The sequence below is a fragment of the Mustela putorius genome, unplaced genomic scaffold (assembly GCF_011764305.1).
Source record: "Mustela putorius furo isolate JIRA1106 unplaced genomic scaffold, ASM1176430v1.1 tig00003869_pilon_pilon_pilon, whole genome shotgun sequence".
Classification (NCBI taxonomy): domain Eukaryota; kingdom Metazoa; phylum Chordata; class Mammalia; order Carnivora; family Mustelidae; genus Mustela; species Mustela putorius.
The window spans coordinates 25,904,024-25,918,603 of record NW_025422021.1 but is presented as its reverse complement, the minus strand read 5'-3'; the positions used below and the strand labels follow the sequence as shown (position 1 = coordinate 25,918,603).

General features: G+C 35.5%; 1 protein-coding gene and 1 non-coding gene across 2 annotated transcripts in view; both read left to right on the top strand.

Moving 5' to 3' along the window:
- Positions 1–14,580, top strand: part of GALNT13 (polypeptide N-acetylgalactosaminyltransferase 13) — a 538,752-nt gene that overhangs the window by 116,876 nt on the left and 407,296 nt on the right. The gene's annotated exons all lie outside the window — the stretch shown is intronic.
- Positions 190–315, top strand: LOC123388048. Its single transcript, XR_006602581.1, has one exon. It is a non-coding gene; the product is annotated as a small nucleolar RNA SNORA40 (small nucleolar RNA).

Sequence of the window (14,580 nt, the reverse complement as noted above, 5' to 3'; positions counted from 1 at the left end):
TATTCACATTACAAACTACTGCAGCAATAAAAAGATGTGCATCCCTTTTCCTGCCTTCATACATCTTATGAATTTAGTGAGAAGTGTTAAGGAGTGAAAGATATTGATTGAAGTGATATTTTAAGGCATATTGATATGATATCAGAACACCTTTTGGACACAGCTTGGACAAAGAAAATTCTAGAGGTTCACACTTTTGCTGTTTTTGTTTAGTTTGTAAACAAAGACTTAGACAAAGTGCAAAAAATAAATCCTCTTTTGCAACCCAGAACTCATGGCTCAGTATGAGTTTTGATACAGATAAGAAGGAACAAGATCCGGGGTGCCTGGGTGGCTCAGTGGGTTAAAGCTTCTGCCTTCGGCTCAGGTCATGATCTCAGGGTTCTGGGATCAAGCCCTGCATCGGGCTATCTGATCAGGGAGCCTGCTTTTCCCTCTCTCTCTCCTTGTGATCTGTCAAATAAATAAAATAAAAAATCTTAAAGAAGGAAAAAAAATAGAAAATTCTAGAGGTAAATAAACTTGTCAGAGACAGTGGTATTTGTAGATCTAAGAAGGATTATATTAACCTGTAGAAGCTCCTTACGTACAGAGGAAAGCCCATCAGAATAACATCAGACCTGTACACAGAAACCTGGCAAGCCAGAAAGGGCTGGCAAGATATATTCAAGGCACTAAATGAGAAGAACATGCAGCCAAGAATACTTTATCCAGCAAGACTGACATTCAGAAGGGATGGAGAGAGAAAGAGTTTCCAAGACCGGCAAGGCTTAAAAGAGTATGCGACCACCAAGCCGACACTGCAGGAAATATTAAGGGGGGTTCTATAAAAAGGGAAAAATCCTAAGAATAACATTGAACAGAAATATAGAGACAATCTACAGAAAGAAAGACTTCAAAGCTAACACGACGTCAATGAAAACGTATCTATCAATAATCACTCTCAATGTGAATGGCCTAAATGCATCCATAAAATGACACAGGCTTGCAGATTGGATAAAACGACAGGACCCATCCATACGTTGTCTACAAAAGGCCCAGTTCGAACCTAAGGATACACCCAGACTGAAAGTGAAGGGATGGAGAAGCATCTTTCATGCCAATGGGCGTCTAAAGAAGGCTGGGGTAGTGATTCTCCTATCAGATAAATTAGATTTTAAACTAAAGACTGTAGTCAGAGATACAGAAGGACACTCCATAATTCTTAAAGGGACTATCCACCAAGATGATCTAACAATTGTAAATATCTATGCCCCCAATATGGGAGTAGCCAATTACATAAGAAAACTATTAATCAAAATAAAGAGTCATATTGATATGAATACATTACTAGTAGGAGATCTTAACACGCCTCTTTCAGTAATAGACAGATCATCGAAGCAGAAAATCAATAAAGAAACAAGAGCATTGAATGACACATTGGACCAGATGGACCTCATGGATATATAGAGAACATTCCACCCTAAAACAACAGAATACTCATTCTTCTCAAGTGCACAAGGAACCTTTTCCAGAATAGACCCCATACTGGGACACAAATCAGGACTCAACCGATACTAAAAGACTGAGATGATTCCCTGCATATTCTCAGATCACAGTGCTTTGAAACTGGAGCTCATTCACAAGGAAAAGTTTGGAAGGAACTCAAACACCTGAAAGCTAAACACCACCTTACTTAAGAATGCTTTGATCATTCATCTGTTGATGGACATCTAGGTTCTTTCCATAGTTTGGCTATTGTGGACATTGCTGCTATAAACATTCTAGTACACGTGCCCCTTTGGATCACTACGTTTGGATCAATGGATCAAGAAGATGTGGTATATATACACAATGGAATACTATGCAGCCATCAAAAGAAATGAAATCTTGCCATTTGCGACAACATGGATGGAACTAGAGCGTATCATGCTTAGCGAAATAAGTCAAGCAGAGAAAGACAACTATCATATGACCTCCCTGATATGAGGAAGTGGTGTTGCAACATGAGGGCTTAAGTGGGTACGAGAAGAATAAATGAAAGAAGATGGGATTGGGAGGGAGACAAACCATAAGTGACTCTTAATCTCACAAAACAAACTGAGGGTTGCTGGGGGGAGGGGGTTTGGGAGAAGGGGGTGGTATTATGGACATTGGGGAGGGTATGTGCTTTGGTGAGTGCTGTGAAGTGTGTAAACCTGGTGATTCACAGACCTGTACCCCTGGGGATAAAAATATATGTTTATAAAAAATAAAAAATTATAAAAAAAAAAGAATGCTTTGATCAACCAGGAGATCAAAGAAGAACTTAAACATTTTATGGAAACCAATGAGAATGAAGACACTTCAGTCCAAAACCTATGGGATACAGCAAAGGCGGTCCCAAGGGGGAAATACATAGCCATCCAAGGCTCCCTCAAGAAAACTGAAAAATCCAGAATATACCAGCTATCTCTACACCTTAAAGATCTGGAGAATCAACAGCAAATTAAACCAACTCCACACATAAGAAGGGAAATCATCAAGATTAGAGCAGAGATCAATGAGGTAGAAACTAGAGATAGAGTAGAATGTATCAATGAAACTGGAAGCTGGTTTTTTGAAAGATTCAATAAGATTGATAAACCATTGGCCACACTAATGCAAAAGAGAAGAGAGAAAGCTCAAATTAATAAAATTATGAATAGGGGAGAGATCACAACTAACACCAAGGAAGTAGAAACAATCATCAGAAGTTATTATCAACAGTTATATGCCAGTAAGTTAAGCAACCTAGATGAAATGGATGCATTCCTGGAAAACTATAAACTCCCAAAATTGAACTAGGAAGAAATTGACAACCTGAATAGACCGATATCTAGTAACAAGATTGAAGCGGTGATCAAAAAACTCCCAAAAAACAAGAGCCCAGGACCTGACGAATTCCCTGGAGAATTCTACCAAACTTTCAAAGAAGAGATAACACCTATTCTCCTGAAGCTGTTTCAAAAAATAGAAGCAGAAGGAAAACTTCCAGACTCTTTTTATGAAGGCAGCATTACTCGGATCCCCAAACCAGGCAAAGACCATACCAAAAAGGAGAATTTCAGACCAATATCACTGAAAAATTTGGATGCTAAGATTCTCAACAAGATACTAGCAAACAGGATCCAACAACACGTTAAAAAGATTATCCACAATGACCAGGTGGGATTCATCCCTGGGTTATAAGGATGGTTCAACATTTGCAAATCAATCAATGTGATAGAACAAATCAGTAAGAGCGAAGAACCACATGGTCCTCTCAATTGAGGACAAAATCCAGCATCCTTTCCTGATTAAAATGCTTCAAAGTATAGGGATAGAGGGAACATTCCTGAACCTCATCAAATCTATCTATGAAAGACCCACAGCAAATATCATCCTCAATGGGAAAAAGCTCTCAGCCTTCCCATTGAGATCAGGAACACAAGGATGCCCACTCTCACCACTCTTGTTCAACATAGTATTAGAAGTGCTAACAACAGCAATTAGACAACAAAGAGAAATAAAAGGTATCCAAATTGGCAATGAAGAAGTCAAACTCTCTCTCTTCACAGATGACATGATACTTTATATGGAAAACCCAAAAGACTCTATATGGAAAACCCTCCCAAACTACTAGAACTCATACAACAATTCAGTAACATGGCAGGATACAAAGTCAATGTACAGAAATCAGTTGCTTTCTTATACACTAACCTGCAGAGATGAAACAAAACAAAAAGATCCACAATATATAAAAATATGGTTATAGAAATGAAGCAAAACTTTGGAGTTTGATCTGTCTAGATCTCAGAGAACCGTACTATTGATAGCATAATAACTAACATTTACTGAAGGCTTCTAATGAATACATAAACACACACTCATATACCCCATATATATTACATATATAAAGGAACACAGAGGTTCAATAACTTCTTCAATATCACAATTAGTAAATGGTGTAGGTGGCATTCTGCATAAATCAGCTATCATTTACAAAAAGATGGAGAAGAGAAAAAAATGTAAAAAGGTGGATTGTCACAGAAAAGCAAGAGAGAAAATCTATTTACCAACCATGTGTTCTTGTATCATAATTTGTGTTTAGAGACTTTCCACACTTAATTATATGGATTGCCAATGTTAGAATCCTAAATCTCTATTGTATAAGGCTTACTTGTAATAAATAAATAAATGAATAACTAATATGCACTTCCAGTTTCTTAGAATAAAGTCTTTCCACGCTTAATGCAGAAATGAAAATGAGTCACTGGAGGATGATAAATTTTAGTGTTCCTTGTTATAAGGGAATTAGGCTCACTTAATCATATTTAAAAATATGTTTTCTAGTCTGACATGACATTCATTACATATAGTAGTGTTCTGTTACTGTGGAAAATAAAACAAAAGAGTAGTTAGAGAATATGGAATGATAAATATCCTGGAGTTGTGCTAGACACAAATCTAAGTGAATAATGTAATGTGGACTTCCCTAGTCATATAGCTTACAAAGCAGAACTAAAAACTTTCTTCTGCAACTTCGAGCTAGTTCAGACTAAGATTTTAGAAAATTGGTGTACAAATGATGATAGCTATTGTCTCAACATTTGAAAGGCAGACTGAAACACAAAATTGGCTATTAGCCTAAAGCCCAAGTGCTTTTTAAGAAGAGGAAAACAACTGAAGCTAGCAAATTGACTTCCATTTGGGGTGGGTGCCCAGAGTTCTGACTAAATTCACTTGTGGTAACTTTCAAATCTCTGGGGGCATAGGTTCTACTGACCTTTGGGAAATGGAGCAAAGAGAAACAGGGCAGCTTTAACAAAACCACCCTTGGAGTTTCACTCAGCAAAACCTTCTCCAGGATAGTCAGCCAGAACAAATCATCAAATAACTTTCATAAAAATTGAAGCCTTGCTGGGAGAGGGGCAGAAAAATTCTTTCATACTGTTGGGAATAGTGTAGAGCTCATTCCAGTAAGCCCTTAGCTGGGGCTGAATTGCAGTAGGCCAGAGAATGTGAGAAGGAGCTGACCCTTGGCTGAGTAGAAAGGTTGGGGTGGAGAAGCCTAGAAGAAACCCAAATAGGGAACTAGAAGGTGGGGCCAGGAATCCAGAGAATCAACCCAAATGAGATAGCTTGGGAACAGTGAGGCTGTACTGGAGGACAAGGGCAAGACTCAGAAGAGAAATGGTAGACTTGTCCCAAGGTCCAAGTCAGAGGGGAGCCTGTGGTGGGGGAGTGTACAGAGTATTTCGCCCTCAGACAGGGTGTCCCTTTTCAAATGAAGTAGTACTATTGAAGCCTTTTTGGGCTATGTTACAAGAAGAGAAGGAATTTGGTATAGTTCATGCTATTGAGGGAAATATAAACTAGACCTATAAGCAAATAATTATTATATAATGCATTAAACAGAGATACTGTGAAGTGGTTAAGGGGAAGGTATTGACTTACATTTAATTCTCCTTTCTGCCATTCCTGGCCATGTTAACCTTTAGAGATTATTTAGTGTTTAGACTTCCATTTCCATTGTCTTGTAAGGAAGTGATTACATTACTGATGTTATTGGGCTGCTGTGGATTAATGTGCTGATCCACAGTGGGGACAGGATTGGACTAAATGGAGACATAGATTGGACAGGGACAGGACTGGACTAAATGACAAAGAAATAAACAATGTGGAAGGCTAATGGCTTCAGCAATGTGTTTGAAATAACGGAAAGTAAAATCACATAAATGAAATAATAATTTGATAATTGTTACTCTGTTTGGGGAGGCTGAACTTTTTAGAAACATAATACTACCTGATTATTTTGTCCTGGAATTTGATAAATGAGTGAATTAGCATTGCTCTATTTTTATGCTATGCTTTCAGTCTGTGAGTTCATCTAAATAACTAAAATATCAACCATTGTGTTTACTTAAATATTTGAATATCACAAACTGAAAGAACATGAAATGAAGTGGTAATTAACATAGTTCAGTGTATCTTACTATCTCATATGCATGTCTAAAATTAGTGTGCTAGGATAATATATACTTGTTCAGTTTAATTTCTAAGGCCAGAATTCTAGGCACAAATTGCACTTCGATGAAAATAAAATAACCATGAATGTCAGGAATGTTTAATGCTACTTAGAATGCATGTTGCAACATACATTAGTCTGTGGACATGTATCTGGAACTAAAGTGGAGTAGGACCAGATAACTTAGTATTCAGCTATTCATTTTATATATAGCTCATTGCAAAATACATGTATGGATAAAGTTGGACTCACCCTGAACACTGAATGGTCTGCTTGTGTAGCTTGTTTCTGGGCTTCTAGGACCACACAACTATATCCCTAGCAATAGTGGTAGTTGGTTCAGAACTGTGGATAGCGCTCTACTAAAAAAGACAAAGTGCATTTATAATATATTGTCTTGGGTTATCATTTACTCTGGGAAAACATTATGGTACTCATGTTTCCTTTCACAGCCCCTTATTTTAGAAGAAAAGGTGGAATAAAACAGAAAAGGCATGGCAGCAATAAGTGCTGCCTCATTATTCAGACCTATTAGGCAAATTAAGTATTTTCATCAAGGCCAATAGAAGTAAACTAAGTTTTACGATTTTTTCCTTGCATAACTTATGTCTTTCCCTAATGCTCAGTTTTCTCCTATCATTAAAACCTTAAAACCTTACAAATGTCTGTTTTGAGAAAAAATGTACTGTGAAATCATATACGGTAGAGTGTAGGGAAGCATTTAGTTTCGTAGGAAAGGTTAGTCCAAGATTTTCTTTGGGAAGTAATTTTGAGAAATTCAGAAGGTGCTATATATATGACTAATATATTTTAAATTTTTAGCAAGTATGAAAAGTCAATTTATAAACATACCACAAAAAATGTAGATAATTCAGGGGCGCCTGGGTGGCTCAGTCATTAAGTGTCTGCCTTTGGCTGGGGTCTTCATCATTGGGCTCCCTGCACCACGGGAGGTCTGCTTCCGCCTCTCACACTCCCCCTGCTGTATTCCTGCTCTCAGTGTGTCTCTCTCTGTCAAATAAATAAATAAAATCTTGAAAAAAATGTAGATAATTCAAACACCTAAGTGTACTATTATTTTAAGTTTCTATATTTAACAACAGTAGATATTTGCGGTAAATTAAATACCCAGTTTACACTGAATACATGGCATAAAAATTTAAAAATTAGCTATAAATTCACTAAATAAAACAGATTAAATATTAGTATTATTTAATATACTAATAGTAAAATTTAAAATACTCTTTTTATAGTAAAATTAACAAATGATTTCTTGCAAATTCAAATTCACTATAGAAGTGAGTATTAATATGATCAAATTCTACTAACATATTGGAAGATAGACCACCACAGAAATGCAAACATTTTTGTGGTGGTGCTTTTTCTTGCTTTTCAAAAGATGTATGTAAGCCCACTGTATATCCATGATTGTACTTTAATTACTGAGAATAAGGCAAACTTTTATTATTTAACTCATATTTTCAATAAAACATCTGTTGCTGTGTTTTAATAGCACTATAAATTATCTAAGATCATCTAAGAAAGTTGAAATGTTTAGTAGAAGGAGCTCATACATTTCTGAATATGATAAAGAATATTGTCATGGATACCCTTTAGTATAGACACATTGAGCTATTTGCATATACAGAAGTTGTTTATCAACTTTTAAATAGATTAGTTATAAACATTTACATATCTGTATTGGAAATTTTCTGTTTTTCAAGTTCATTTACATATTTAATAATTTAAAAACTCACGTATTGATAACTTGTTTAAAATCTGTAAATCAACTTCTTGATTTGATTATGTGGTAAGAAAAGTTTAAACAATTTTCAACTCATTTTGATTTAAACATGTATTATGTTTACTCTTCTAAACTTAGTGCTGAGTCAGATATACAAATAAACATCAACTGCATATTCATTTGGAACCCGTGAAGGTTTATATATAAGTTAGTAATAATAGGGCACTGCTGTTGCTCTCAAGGAGCTTAGAGGCAACTTAGAAATATTTTCAGTTATTTCATTACTGATATTATGATATTTTTAAGTTGTGTTGAATACAAAGTCTTGTTTTGTAGTTTTTGATTTTTTTCCATAGGTTTATTCCTAAGGGTTACTAGTTTACTATGGAGTATCCAAATAAAGGGTCAATTTCCCTGAAATACTAAACTGTTTATTGTGGACCTGACGTTATAAAATGGAGTTAAATATAACACATTGAAAGACAGAGTTTAGTTCCTGACAGAACATGGAACTCAAAATAATTTAGGGTAAGCCTTTCTTACTATTTATTATAGATTGACCAACCACTCAGTGTTTTTATTTGCAGCTAATATCTCTGAGTCCATAGATGGGTACTTAAGCTTTGATGGTTTCATTGCCATTCGTGACCTGCTGTCTCTCAATTAGCTCTGATCATCTGATCATCCATGGGACTAATGTTAGTAACAGGTATTAAAACCTTTTCATTAGTGAGAATACTTTGAGCATAGATGTCTTCAATTATGTATCCTTGATTGTAAAGAGAGGAAATTTTTACACTAATAAGCAAAATAGCAGGTAGATGTTTGATCAGTAATATCAGCATTTTGCATATTATTTTATTGCTTTAGTGTTAGGAAAATATTTAATCACTAAAGAGTGCATTAAAGTTAGAAAGAGTGGGATGACAAATTTAGTAATTTTTAATACAGGATTTCCATAATATGTGGCTTTAGAATTCTATCTTTGCAAGGGAAGTGGATCACATTTTGTGCAGGTTACACTTTTTGACCTTAGGTTTTTCTGCTTTTAAGTTCCGTGAATACTATAAATTTATGATTTTCATCTTTTTCAACCATATTAAATAATTAAACTTTAAAGTAATATCATGGTCTTATTGAAAGTCACTTAAAATTGTTGGTTAAATGGGTCAGTCATATTGATATTGATATATAAGCAGTAATTATCTCACATTTTAGAAGAATTATAAGCAGGATACTCCAATAGTAAAGCTTTGGAAGTTTGATTACTTATATCATGTTTTTTGTTGGTTGTAAATTTTATTTTCAGGGCTGTGCTTTTATTCTGGGTGATTTTTGGAATGTTGGAAACTTGTGCCCACTGTTTTATTTTTAAAAATCTCCTTTTAAATTGCTCACTGCATAATCTGCAAGGCTGAAGTGCTAGTATCTTTGATTTATTGTTTAGTTGTCTGCGCTGTGATGGAATTTATGGTCCCAAACCATCATGTGGAAATGAGAAATAACATTGGAATGTTCATTCAGGCTCTGGCCCTTTGCCCTTCATCCCAGAGGCCTCTCCAAATATAGGGTGGGTTTGTTGTTCCCTACCTTGTTGATGAGACAGTTTATCGACTAATTCGAAGATGAGTATAAGTAAAAGAGGAAAATTTCACATATGTATTTTGATCTATTTGTTTTGTTGGTAAAATTTGTATTGCTCTCAAGATGAGCTAGATAAAAGTTTGTCAAACTTGAGTGTGGATAAGAATCACTGGGAGAGATTGTTAAGACCCATTCCTAGCTATCACTTCAAGATTCTGATTTAGTAGGTCTAGGAGTAAGTTGCTTTAGAATTTTCATTTTGGGTAAGCTCTCAGGTGTTGCTAATGCTGTCTGTACAAGGACCATATTATGAGTAGCACTGAGGTGGATAATATTAACCAGAGATATTAGCTGAATGTTTAAAACTTGGAGGAGAATGAGAACATTTATTAATTAGGCACACGGAAAACTTCCACATGTTTGGATGTTACTAATTAACAGAGTGTAAGGGTGAAAATTTGGTGGCAATTATGCTGAACATCTATTTTGTTCCATAAATTTTTTATGTTACAATAATTCTGTGAGATTCTTAATTCCCAAAGCTCATTGACAGAGTTTAAGCCTCAAATGGAAACTGCTTCCATTAATGATCATTTATTAAAAAATAATAACATGAAAATTAAAGGTTATTTTAGAGAGGACATTTTCAAAAATATCATTTCTGATGGCATATACTAAAATTTTTGCTTGAAGTCAGTGGTGTACTGTTAATAAAAATTACGTCTAAGTAGAATTAAAATCTGACTTTTAAAATTTATTCTCTAATTAATTCTTCATAGATATTAATGATTAAAAAAAAGTTAACTTTCTTTCAAACTAAACCAGTTGCCAGCTTATTACTGTTGTGCTGTATGTTATAAATCTTTTTGTGAATAAAATCTCATAAACTACCAGAGGTATTGAGTTCCAATAATGGTAGACCAGCTTGTTGGGGATTAATATTTCTAATAACAACCAGAAAACCTGGATTCAATTTTTTTAAATAAAATAAAAAATAAATTTAAAATACCCGACAGCAAACATGTGTTTGAAAATCAAATAGTTACCAAGGTAGGAAGCACATGAGGGGTCAAGGATCCTGGAAAGAAGGGAAGCAGAGATTGGAGTCCAACATTCAGCACAGATTTATTTTTCTGGTAACTGCCAATTTCTAAGTCAGAGATACTGGTTAAGAAGCCAAGCAGAGCTTCTGGTGGTTTTCTAGGGCTATGGGGGATACCAGGGGGGAGCTCTGGTAGATTCCCAGGCTTTCATTTGATAGCACTGAAGGGCTACACATTAGTTAAAGGGATCTGATAGGATTCTAAGCTGATGCCCCAACCAGGGTCAGGAGAATTCTGAGGTGGCCCTCAATCACCATATTCATATCTGGGTAACATCCCTTCCTAGTGAGTGTTGGAGGACCTCAGAACATGATGGGATATCATGCTGTGATTAGATTCAACTCTGTGACAAAGGTGAAGGGATTTTGCAGATTATTTTGAGTTAATTACAAAGGAGGTTATCCTAGGTGAGCTTGCTAATTAGGTAATTTCTTAAAAGAGTGACTGGACTCTTCCTAATGAGAGAGAACCTTACTGGCCTTCAACTATTGTTTGAGAGGGCCCTGTGGTCTCTAGAAGTTGAGAGTAGTCACTGGCTGATAGGCAGCAAGGAAAGAAGGACCTCACTCCTATAACTACAGGGTACTAAAGTTTGTCAACAATCATGTGAGCTTGCTACAGAAAGTGACATGGCCGGGCCAACACCTTGATTTCAGCCTCATGAGACCCTGACCAGATGGCATAGCCAAGCTGTGCTTGGATTCCTGACACATGGAAACGGTGAGAACTCTCAATAGTACCAATAAAAGGTTTTGATTAGAAAACTTGAATAGTTCCTTTCATTTCTAAATATTATATTCCCAAATTGTGTTAGTATCATATTCTGAACTGAGTGTTTTGGAATTGACTCTGGATGATTTGCTCTTTGTTTCATTGAAAAGGATTTTATATAACTAGGAAATGTATTGCAGGAATGTTCACTAAATTCTTAGTATTTAATGTTTAGTAGCTGTAGTAGGATTAGGAGATGGAGGATGGGGGAGAGAGAGAAGGGAGCTTTGATATTTTCTTTATGCACTTACATACTTTTGATTTTTTTTGTGGAAGGGATGCTTATTCTTCACTCTCTTGTATCTTGATACCAACTTTGATCTTCATAGTACAATGCACCAGGGTCAAAAATTGTTTCTGTGGGGCACCTGGGTGGCTCAGTGGTTTAAAGCCTCTTCCTTTGGCTCAGGTCATGATCTCAGGGTCCTGGGATCGAGGCCCTCATCGGGCTTTCTGCTCAGTAGGGAGCCTGCTTCCCCCTCTCTCTCTATCTGCGTGCCTCTCTGCCTACTTGTGATCTCTGTCTGTCAAATAAATAAATAAAATCTTAAAAAAAATTATTTCTGTGTACAGTCTTGAGGAAGTCCATTACCAACTGTAGCCTCATCTAAACTGAATGCTAGTGGGGAACCCATTCTACCCACTTTTTCCCGACATCTACTACTTCCTTGGTGCTTCCCAGTTACACTCATGTTCTTCACATTTTAGTCTCTGGATGTCCAACCTCAGTTTATAACTTACTTCATTATGCTTTACTAGAATTTCATTATAGTTAGTAGGGTCATCCAAAATCTTTCTCTCTCGACACAGGGAATCAAATCAGGTCACTCAGCTTTCCTTTAAGGACATTTGGGTTATACATTATCTTGCAACATAATACCACATTCTTTTCTTATCTGACCTTATAATGATTTCTTTCTGTTTGGGGTCAATTTTCTAGTTGCTTTTACTGCAATCTTTCTGACAGTTCTCTATATCTATCTGACTCTGAATATACCAATAGAAAAATATATAATTTCCTTTTATTAACATATATATAAAATAGAAAATAAAAGCAAAACAGAACATGTGCTATCTACAGATAAATATATATCCAGTCTTTATAGATAAATATGTATTTAACAGAGGAAACAATGCTTTATACATGTCAGCACAAGAAATAAAGGAAAGTGATAGTGCTTTTCCAAATATTTGCTACAGTAACTTAAAATAAAAATTCTTGCCACTAGAATATATCTAGTTTAGCAGATTTAAGCAGTTTTATTTTTAAGTCATAAGGGGAGAGTATGAGGAAAAATAAAATTAGTTACTTCCTGATACTAGGTAAGACAAAGGCAGGGCTTCATTGATGAATTTTCAAGAAAATCCTTTTGCAGAAGGAGACGTTTCTGATTGATAGGTACAATTTCTCTCTCATTTATATCAATAAGAGGGGTCTAGTACATTGTGGCTGGTGAATCACCAGGTCGTCTTCCCCTTAGTGATCTCTCTTGAGGCTTCTCCCGCATTTCTTTGGGAGAAAACACAGCTCGCTGTGAGCAACTTTACTTCTACCTTTCTGGATTTTAAAAACTATTTTTCATTTTTTGTCCTTGGGAATATGTATTGCTGACTACACTGCATTCTCTTACACTGGCTACTCTAAAGCTTGGAGGAAATGAACAAAAGCTTAAATTTAAATGAGAATATCTACTGGGTGGATTTTATTTTCAGATACTTTGAATGTTCCTAATTGTAATCAATTTTTTCCTCCAATATTTAGCCTTTTAGTGGCATGATTTTGTACTCGCCTACCCGAAAAAGAAATCCTATATTATTTCTCAAAGTTTCAAATCTTTGTAGTCCCCTAATGTTTAATATAACAAAAAACAATTACCTGGAAGCAGTTGAATGCTGATGTGAAAATCTGAAGGTTTAGGTGCCATGGCCACACAGGTGCCAGCCAGAATGAAACTAATCAGTATCTACTTGTTCTAGGCAGTTTACCAGCACAGATGGTAGCAAATTAGCTTATTCTTTGGCTTAATATATATATTAATGAAGCATAATTATATGTGTTCCACTCTGGGCAAACACCTGACCAAATGACATGGACCATTTTAGAAACATGTGCCCTTGATTGATAAGGGTGAGGGAATACTTAATATTATTAGATGGCTCCCTCTCTATTTACTATGAGAGGTCTATCTTATTTTTCAGAATTTGAAGTTGGGACAAAGTGAGCAAAAGGGAAGTTCAGTGTGTTTGTTGAGTATATAATTAGAGTATTGGATCGGTCATTTATAAACACGGAGGCAAGATTTACAGATGCAATTTTGGATGGTTAGCCTCCTGGAAGGAGACTGGGCAGATTTTCTTGGGGCCAGACCCCTTAAGTCAACAAATCAAGACAGCCAGATAATTTGAATGGCTTATTTCAAACAACCAGAAAACTGAATAACAATCATACCTTTTACTTTTGAATGATAAGCAATCAACATTTGAATGCTAAAAGGCGTGATGTAGATGCTCATTATGGAAAGGAAAGTGCTATTAGTCAAAGGGAAGTTTTTCTTAAGATATGGGAGCTTAAGAAGGAAGGATATGGAATTAATAAGAATTTTCTGGGAGTGTGGTTAGGAAAGAAAGTACAAGCAGAGACTTGGAGAAGGTGTAACATACGTGAGCAGAAAGGAGCCTATTCTTCCTGGCAGGATTATCATGTAGATCTAAAAGATTATGAGGAACCCATGATTTGGGGCAGAACAAAGAATAGTGTATCCATAGAAGTGCATCCATGGTACCCAAAGAAGAGCACTGGATTAGGAATCTAGGGATCTTCTTTTTTCATCTACAAAATGGAAATTACTGATTCTGCTTATTCTGACAAGTATGAAATTTGTGAGTGTATTTTAAAATTGTAAGTTACTAAATGTTATAATTGCTATTAAGTATATATTAACTATAAAGTGAAATTATTTCCACATATACTTTTCACTTACCCATATGAGCAGGAATGGGGAGTGTGAAAATACTAGCTTTGGAGCCATACTATATTCACCAGATTTTAAAAACTATCAAAAGCCATTCTCTCAAATAAATGATTGCTATGATACTACAATATAAACTGAAGAACTCTGTCTTTGGAATCATTCAGTGGGTACAGTACTTTACTCTTTATTTAAAGTTTTGGTTATTTATTAATCACTAAGGTTTTATTTATAATACTAACATTCAGAAATCTACATAATTTCCACATAGTTTGGGAAGTCTGTAATGTCCAGTTTTTTATTGTCTGAACACTTAAAAATTAATTTTCCCTAGTTGATGAGCAAAAATACTCAGATTTCTCTGCCAAACATGAGCAAAACCTCAGCCCTTCTCTGAATTAT